Here is a 10,918-nt window from a genome sequence, read left to right as displayed (position 1 = left end):
TTCGAGGTCTTTTATAGATTCATTATCCAGTTTTTGAAATGAAAATCCTAAAAAACAAATAATGTTTATTATATAAAGACAATGTATGTAATTATATATGAAACTTAATAGATTTTTTGTTCGAGTAGAATCTTGCAACACAATTTCGAAGCAGATATCTTTAACCGATTGAGCCGAAACTTTATATACACGTTTAGTTTGAATGACACTATATTTTTATGGCAAGCATGACCTGATTTCCCATCGCTTCCACCATATTTTATATACATATCTTCTTTAGTTTTTTAATAAAAAATACTGATTAAAAGACAATCTTTTATTGTACTAAAAAGTAGAAGGTAATTTTGTAGGAGTCACTCATACATGACTATTCGTAAAAGCTTAAGCAGTACAATATAAAATCTGTTCACTTCAAGTTTTTACGAACAGTTATGTTTGAGTGAAGGCTGAAAAATTTTCTACTTCTTAGTGCAATAAAAGCTTGTCCTATAATAAGTATTTTTTATTTAAATTTTTATTTCAATCTTATTATAATAGTTTTTGAGATTTAATTTTTCATTTTTCTTGTTTCCTTTCAAAGGATTTTAAAAATAAAACGTTGCATTGAAAACAATCGAAATATTTAAGATTCAGTGAAAATCAAAAATGTTGCATGAGTTTCGCTTGAAGGTCAAAACCCTGGCTAGCATTATGAAGCCAAAAGATCAATACTAAATATGCAAGACCAAGGTCTATAAGTCTTGGTATTGGTCTGGTCCATCACTTATTCATCTTTTGTTCACATTTATTTTGAGATACCCTTAACAGGATTGCGCATATACTGATTTCCATTTTCTCGGAATAGTTTATTATTATTATCAAAAATACAATTGTCAATTGTCATTATTTACTAAAAATGTGATTCCGTATAAAAATAAGATACATAAGAATGTAAACCACTTAAATGTTTTAATGTTTTTCTAACAAATATTATATTTACAATTGCTTCAAATTCACCCTCAATTTATACACATATACAGCACAATCAAACTATATTTATATAAAATAATTTTTATTGTTATAACTAACAATAATAATAGTATAAGAGAAATTTTAGTAATATAATATTTTCACAATCGCTAAAATAATTTTATCATTTCCCGTATACGGAGACATTTTTCTAGTATCATTTTTTTGAATTAGTATAATTATAGTTGAAAATAAAATGCCTAATAATACCCTTACATAGTAGACTCTTTAGTTGCACCAGAGTTGTTTTAGTCAAAATATGATTCGAAAGCGAAGAAATTAAAAAAATCTCTATAGTCTATATTTTTCCTTCATTGGAAGCGTCTTTTTATTGGAATCTTTTTATTAAAAAACGGGGTAATTTTTTTTCTCATGTTTCTGAATACTCTGCTATATTATGCATGTATTATACATAAAAATCTTCCTCTTGCATCACTTTATCTATTAGAAAAATCCACATCAAAATCAGTCGTGTAGTTTTAAGGATCTAAGCATACATAGGAATTAAGAACAGACTGACGGAAGCGACTTTGTTTTATACTATGTATTGCTTCTATATTCTATATAAAACTTGAAAAAAGTTCTACGTGTAATCACAGCATTAAAGTATTTAATCTATATGTCAAATAAAGATAGTATAATTATCCTTTTAAGCTATTTATCCTTTCTGATCAAATATTTATTATAGAATTATGAGAATACACACACTTTTTCTTACATCCCGTTTAGTGTTTTTCACTTTGTGCATTTGATTTACTAAGAATGATAATTTAATATTTACGTTTACAATCGGATGAAGTCAGTGCTATGAAAAATAATGAATGAAGTCAGTGCTATGTATCCCAAATGCTTTTAGCAAAAATAATTTATAATCGTCAATATGAAAAAACTACAGTGATGGGAAAATATTTTAAAATGTTACAAATTTGCATGAGCTCAGCAAAAATTTGCGTAAACAAGCCCATTTGTAAAAATCGCGTCAATTTGTATGTATCTATGTATCTACGTAAAGGAATCTTTGAAAGATTTGTTACGTAGAAACGGAATCCCACTTCAAAACGTCTGATTGATTAGAAACTTCGTACACTTATCAAGAATCGATGATAATACAATAATTTAATAAGTTTGCCCGATTATCCTAGTCAGGATCTTCAGAATTAACGAATAACTAAAAAATATTTGATGGTGGAAGCGCTATTATTTATTTTAATAGCTTCTTTAAAATTTTGTTTATTGTTGATATATATTTGTAATTCGAAAATTCAAAATATCTATTTAGCCCTTGAATTGCATTTACAATAATTATTTTATAACCCAGAGAATATTACATAACAAAACTATATTATACAAACTATATAATATAGTAATAAAGCTCTCCCTCAGTACAAAGTACAATCGTATAATCGTATAGTCATAATTTTTCGACAATCATCGTAAAAGTATAAAGCTGAAAAAAAGCTTGTTGAAGTTATTTATGATTGTAAAATTTTAAATGAATTTGGATATCAGAGTCTATATAAAGGGTACATAAATGTAGGTTTTCGACACTTTGGACAGATTTTTATCCCAATAGAATAAGCTCATGTTGGCCGAGTAGACTGGAGCCTATGGCGGCAAATTTTAGGGGGCGGCCAATGTGATTCATACATTTTTTTTTTGCCTCTTATTAAAAAGCCTTAAAATCTTTGATGTTCAATTTCTGCTTCCTTTTTTTGGTATTCCGTGAAAAGAGTAGCGCTGTAACTGTATCTGTAAGAGTAGCTGATATTTTCATTCTCTCAAACACATCTACCATTTTTGTTTCGAGACGAAACGTAATGTTATAGCCTGGGTGAGGAAAAAAAAGTATACTTTCAAATTTTTCGCTAATAGTTAATAATAGCTCTTTTTAACATCCTGTAAATATGGCAATAGAAGTTGCATATATGAATCGTTTTATATACATATACAATACATATCTTTGGCTTCGGTGATGATGTTTAACGGGACGCGAACTGATTTTTTTCCTATTTTACAATTCACAATTACATCAGTATTGCCAACCAACAAAATCATAATAAAAAGTTTAAAAACAAACTTATTGTAGCGTGAACAATAAAAAAAAATCGAATATGCATGTTGTATTTGATTCCGTACTTTTAAAAAATATTGGTTTCGTTGTAAATAAGCATCTTTAACTCAAATGTTGAGCAAATTTTATAATTTTAATAATAAAATATTCAAGTCTTTTAGTAGCATGAACGTAAGCAGAACGCATTAAAGACAACCTTGCATTGTTTTCTGATGCTAGGCGTATTCTCAGATAAGCACTAACTACTTGGGTACCTTTTGAGGGAAAATGTTGAAATTTCTCGTATCTGCTGGCAACCAATTTCTCGTCATTTAAATGACATATATCGTTCACTAAATCTGCTGTTATGAGCGAATCCAAGACATTCAATACCATAAGCTCTTTTAACTATTTGTTTGTTTTCCTCCAAAAAATAAAAGTGGTACTATTATGCTCAACAAATTTTAAAACAAGTTTAAATCGAGATAGACCATAAATTAAAAGATTTATAACTACAAATAATTTGTACCATGTTTTTAATCTACGGATCAGTTCAGATTATAAACTTATGATAAAAATTATAATAATAAAACCCATAAATATTCACATTCAAACGCACTTAAAGAAAATTTATGTGTGTCGTATCAACTCATCGTTCGAAATCAATATTTACGTATAAGTACATATCTGTAATAGCTTAAAAGTTTCTTGAATTTCCCGTGAGTCATATTTTTATAAAAACATCTTTAGTATTTATTAGTACTTTTAAATAAATTTAACTTGAAAATGTTCTTCAAATTCTACAACTTATAACAATATTTTCACTTCCTTTTGTAAAGCAAAAAACAAAAAGTTTGCCATGTTAAATATCGATATTGTTCTAATAGTAAAGATTGTACAAGAGAAATTTACAAAAATTAAAAAACCCCCCGACAAATTTTCCGGGTACAGAACTCTGAACTCGCTCTTGAAACATAGCTAAGAACACCCCCTTTTTAGGACGGGGGTTAAAAACTAAGCTGTTAGTTAAAATTATCATATCCAATATGGAATTTTACTTTTTGGATTTGCTGTTTTTATGAAATTTTCATGAAGATTCTCGGTTTGTCTTTACAAGATTTCAACTTTTATAGAACATGTACTCTCATCGGCCAGTGCCTGTGACAAAACAAACTTGTATGGACTGCTAGTTGCCGTCTTTTCATACTTGTGTTTCCAACATCGATACTGCTAATATAAGCTCCTCAAAGTACAAAATAAATTCGGATAATTTAAAAATATTTTGAATTTATTTATATTCTTATTTAAGATTCAAAACTTACAGAGCGATCTTTATACGAATTACTAGGAAATTTCCCTTTCTACACCGGTTCAGTAATTATGATTAATCATATTTCTGTTAAATTTTTTATATACATAATAAACAAACCCAAATTATTAAAAATATCATTAAATTAAAATTATTACCATATTTTGTTCATCACTTCTTTCCTCCTTGCTTTTATATTGTATAATATTAATCAACAAAACTTAAATATTCTTCTACATAATATTTATCCCTTATTTCGATGTTGTCTCTATTCGAACAGAGTTCAATCCCTCCCCAACGATGACAAAATATACTACCTAAATTATTTTTTTGCATTCCATTTTCTTCATTTAATTTAATGCAATTTATTATTTTTATTTATTTACGGTTTTATTTCTGAATTATTAAATTTACTTCTAAATTATATGATTATTTCATTTTTTTATTTATATAACTTTATTAAAATTTTTATGTATAAATTAAGTCCAGTCAATTATCTATACCAAATAATAAATAATAAAAAAAAGCAGTATCTTTGCTAATGAGTTTGCCCAGAATATTTTTTTTTTGATAGAATATTTCAACAATAGCTTACAATTTCCAATTTAGTGTTATCATTATTTTGTACCTTATGGGTATTTTCATAAATTCTATAAATTTGAGCACGGCAAGAAATGTATGGCGTTTATTACAATGTTGGTATGGTATATAGGGACAGATACTCAAAAAGTATCTAAATTTTTTTTTAAAAGTTATATGGTATTAAAATTTTGGCGCCACTTACATTAGTAAACAGTATAAGTTCAACTTGTCAGTATGGTTTTGAATCCCATACTTCTTGGCTCTATCCCTATTCGGTATAGAGGTAAACGCTATGTTTGTTGTCACACTACTCGCCACTCTATTATTCTTAACCTATATATTTTGTCATTTTAATCAATTTTGTTGATATGCCATTAGTAACATCAGTGATATTACAGTGCTAAATAGTGCTATTTGCCAGAAGTATTGTTTATATCACCAGTCAATATAGACCTGACATCCATAAAATCATTATGTATGATTATTTGGTAAAGCATAAACGCGCCCCGATTGTTATTGAATTGACCGCGTTCAGCTTTAACAAATAGTCATGTATGAATACTCCATAAGAAAAAGTTTTTTCTACTTTTTAGTACAATAAAAGCTAGCTAAAAAAGTTTTTTTTTAACACGCTTTTATTAGCTTTATACGAATGTTAGTATGTTGGTATGTTCGTATGTTAGTATTTAACGGAACATGATTTTGCCCCCTTCAATACGTCGGCTTAACTCGAAATTTGGTATACTTATCAAGAACTGGTTACCATACAATAATTGAATAAGTTTATTTGATTATCCTGATCAAGTTGTTCAGGAATAACGATTTCCATATCTGAAAATATATACATTTATTTGCGCTTCCACCATATTTTTACTGAATTTTTTATGAATAAATAATAATCTAAAAAACTGAAAAACACGCTTTTGTAATTAGCTGAACTAAAAGGTAGAAAAATAATTTCTTTAAATTCAAAAAAAGCGTGGAGTGCTTTTTACGATAAAAAATTTTTTTTTAATTTAAAGAAATTATTTTCTACCTTTTTGTTCAGCTAGTTACAAAAACGTGTTTTTTAGTGTTTTTAAACTATTATTTAGTTTTGTAAATTACTTGAAACAACTGAATAACTTTAATAAACTTTACTTTGATAACTTTGATAACTGGATTTGCTTTTTTGATTTATACATCTCATTCATATTTAATTTATGATAAGTGATAAATACTTTTAAAAAATTAAATTATAAATTTTTGTAAACAAAAAAAAGGACATTAGTAGTTATAGTTTATTAGTATATATATTCTAATAAATTTCAATTAAGTCCACTATTTCCGTTGTAATGAATAGCTAGCTAGCTATACGATGATAGTTTTAATTAGAATTAAATATTAAATTAATTTAATTAGAAATAAATCACCACTCTGTTAAAATATGTGTACCCTCCATATACAAAATTCACTATTTAGAAAGCTTCACATGTAATCTATTACTATCTAGTATAACAATATAGTTGTGAAGTCTAATAAATCTATATAATATCATACAGCAAAGTAATAACATAGCTATGAAAGATACAAAGAAACTGTTTCGTGACAAAGTTATTGTTTTCATCGTGAAAAACGATATAAAAAATTATATCTTATTAAATGTTGAATGACGTTTTTAGACAGTGAGCCAAAATGATGCGAACCCAGCAAACAGAATGATGTCTTTATAATCTCATAAAGATTTAGAAACTTTATGGATAGTACAAAATTGAATCTATGGAAATACAAGAGATTTCCGAACAAAAATCGGAAAAACTAATAATAGGTGAACTAAAATCATGTTGACTGAATAAAAATCTGAGGAAAATGAGTTCTTCATATACGGTAGTTTAAGGTAGTACGAACGCCAAGGCAAGTCGATATCTGCCTTGGTTTTCGAAATATCGAAAGCTAAATAATTAAACAAAATTATTAATTTTCGATATTTTGAAAATTACTCCAGATTTCGAAAAACTTTACTCTTACTTTTTATCTCATATTGTCAAGTTATAACAGAATTCACCATCAAAATAAAAAATACATTTTTTTTAAATTTGTGTCACCCCTACCGTGCTCATATATTCATAATTAGTCAGGCACAACGTGTTGTTTTGTTTTCAAAATTTATTATGGTTTTAACTTTAATTTAAATACTTTTTTTTTTTAATTTCGGCCGACTAATTTTGGAGAAATCTACTAATTAACGATATTTCTGTGCAAAAATTAATAAGTTTTTTCTACTTACGATATATGTTGTTAATTTTTTTATTTTTCAAAAACGTTTTCTCTCTATATGAATACTTATTATATGTTCTTATTAAATAAATAGTTGTGTTAAAATAAACCCCACAAAACCCAAAGTATTGGATACAAGAGGGTATAAAAACATTTTTATGGTGTAGTACCATATAAGTGATTGGTTATATATTTGTGGTTTTCTATCTATCCGATTTATCAATCGCCAATGTTTATCAATAAGTACTTATTTGATCTAATCATTAAATTAAAAGAATTTTGCAATTAAAACTTCATAGATACAAAAATAAATTAGATTAAATTCTTATGTAACAAAAAAGAATCGTAACTAACTCTAAATATATGGGGTGTCACGTAATGGCAACTTTTAGACATTACGAGGATATAAAATATCTTAATTCTAACTAATATTATAAATGTGAAAGTAACTCTGTCTGTTACGTTTTCACGATTAAACCGCTGAATCAATTTTAATCTACTTTGGTAAAGAGATGATAAAATAAGGTACTGGAACCATATATAAGACCCATTTAACTCCAAAACGGTGTATATAAAAACGGTTTTAAAAAAATATAAGGAAAAACTAGTTCTGCCATTTATAATCTTAGAAAGGCTTGGGAATACTCAATTGTAATCAATTCCTGGTAAATAATTAATGGTAATTATCAAATAAAAAACAGAAACTTTCCTATCATTCAATTTCCAAACGTTTTGGTATGAAATGGGCTGCTTATAACAAAATAATTTTATCTATTTTAGCTATTTTTCTTTAATTATTTCACATTTGAAGTTAAAATGGCTCCGTATTTGTGTCTAGATGGAGTTGCCTTTTTGTCTGTGATAGTTTTTGTGATATTTTCATGCCCACGAAATATGAAATGAATTAGGAATTGGGTACTCTATTTTTAAATGTTCACTATGATAGAACCTGGACCATCATTTGTCACATTACCTTAGAATAGTTTTTTCTCTAAAAAACTAATATTTAATAAATCAGAGAATTTGAAAGACATAGAAATGAAAATCTTTTTTTTCTCCTTGATTTGTTGATAGATGAACAAAAGAAAACTTAACACAACTGCATTATAAATATGCAGTTGTGTGTGTATTGAGAATATGTATGTATACTACGTCTAAGTATTATGTCCAACATGACGGCTGTCACGTATATATGAGCATGTTTTTAATAGCTTGACTCTAATGATTACGTTACTATTACGTTAACTCAAACTAAACCCAAATAAACAATAACCATATTTATTAATAAAAATAAATAATACATAAAAACTAAATGTTGTATGTACCCTTGATCTTCAAAATTAAAATTTATTGTAACAGTAAAAATGAATAATGATTGTTGAAAACAAATACATTCCCTCAAACTATAAAATATTATTCTTTGCTAAACTATTTTGTGTAATAATTAGATTAGTAACATATATGCGTATACATTGTAACTACACTATATACAAGGGATTTTCAACCCATCATGGTAAATACATGCATTAAAAGCTAGGAAATAGTCAACTATATAGTACTTTCAATAAAATTTGACTCCCATTCTTTAAACTATACAACGCGGAAAAAAAGAATTTTATAATATTTAGACATTTTGGGATGTATACTAATTCGAACCGTGCGCGAGTTTCGTTTCCGTGACAACGATACACTACTTTAATTATAGAATTGTATGGATGCATATATAATTGTATGGATTGCAGTTATGACTTACATTGAAAATGTAATATTATTTTCTGACAAATTTAAATAAATAATTATGATAATTAACATTTGAAAAATAATATTTGTGCAATTTGATTTCTTATTTTCACAGTTTTTAATGCATTAAGTTTAATTAATTTTTCAATAATTTTAATTTGACATTTTCTATAACATTAACATGAAAAAAATTGCAAATTAGTCGTAACAGCCTCCTTTATCGCCAAAATTTTTCACTGGAAACGCTGGCATCGATTTTAATGTCCCTACCATGACTACACACACAACGAATAGTGGGATTTATAGTCATAAATAGACTTAAACGTGGTTTTGATCGATCCCTTGTGAAGACTTCCATTCATTTGAAGCTACTACTCTATCATTTTAATTGGTTTTTCATCTAAAAATCATTCAACATACAAGCTCAACAACAAACATTGAATGAATGAATATATAATAACAAAATATTTAAAATGATGATATATTTGAAGCATTATAACAATAACAAACAGTAAAAACATTGTTATTATTATTAATATTATCATATGGGTAAATAATAATTATAATGTACTAGGAGGGTTTTAATTTACATTACTAGATAGACTACTAAAATGCTATAAGTATGGCAAAGTGTTGTACCTTGTATGATAATTTACTTAGTTTTTTATTTTGAAGAATGATTAGTTTTTTATTTTGAAGAAATTTGCGAGAATGAACACCTCCATGATCCTGAAAGCTTGTTTAAAAGAAACATATTCTATCATGTATTAGAACATCATCATTAACCAACAGAAATAGCATTTCCTTGATGAATGAAATTATTTTTAATTTCAGTGTCTTGCAAGCTTAAACTTTGAAAAATTTTAATAATAAAGATTTATTGGAAAAGTCTGTAGTATTTGCCGATTTATATAAAGAAAAATACATATCTACCTCGTTTGCCAAACAAATTTTTAGTTTTCGATCCCCTTTTAGACACGGAATAGAAACGTCATCATCCATAGGGATGAAACATCTATATAGGAGAGTTGATTTTATTAATCATAAGAGAATAATTTTATTTCTTCAAGCTTTCCTGAAGTGGATTTCTGATATTTTGCTCTGCATTTCTGTTATTTTTAACCATTGCTGAGACTATGGCTAGAGCCAAACGATCATTTTCTAACTTGAATTGATAAAAATTTATTTAATAAATTCTATGGGACAATAAAGATTACGCAACTTAGCTATTCTATCCATCGAAAACCCGAAAAAAAGAATTATTTAGATTTGAGCTGTTTTTAAAGGTATGTTTTATTATGTAACAAGGCTAATTTTCTTAAGATTAATTTGGTTCAAAGGCTATGGTTTAAAGGTATGTTTTATTATGTACCAAGGCTAATTTTCTTAAGATATTTTTCTATAAGGAAAAATTTTCCTTATAGGAAAATAAAGCAAATACTTTCCTATAAGGAAAATTATAACAAGTGGCACTCGCTTTTCCATAAAATACATTTAAAATGATGAAATGAATAGCATTTGTGGGTTATTTATTCTATAATGGATTTTCTCTAAATCTTTAGGCATCAATTTTTCAAAAACTATGGTATACATCGAAAAATTTTACTCTTAATTTTCGTCGAATTTTCCAAAGTTCTAACAGAATTCTCCCTCAAAATTTGAAACGTAAGTTTCTAATATTTTCATACACTCATTTTTTTGGAAACTACCTCAACATAAACTTTTCCTTCAAGTAGCTACTATCCTATAGATAACAATTTTCTCGCAAGAAACTGAAGGGTGATTTAAGATACAACACTTTACCCCGACTTTAAACAGTAAGTACTAGGGTCGGAATACTATTATAATGGTATTTTATATTTATACCATTTAAAATCTAACTTACTTAATTATTGTGACAACTTCTTCAAGTGTGTTATACTAATTCTACTTACTTTGTTATGTTAGTGTTTTAACTCTTGTATGGCGTTTTA

The sequence above is a fragment of the Chrysoperla carnea genome, chromosome 5, assembly GCF_905475395.1.
Source record: "Chrysoperla carnea chromosome 5, inChrCarn1.1, whole genome shotgun sequence".
Taxonomy (NCBI): domain Eukaryota; kingdom Metazoa; phylum Arthropoda; class Insecta; order Neuroptera; family Chrysopidae; genus Chrysoperla; species Chrysoperla carnea.
This window is presented reverse-complemented; position numbering follows the sequence as displayed.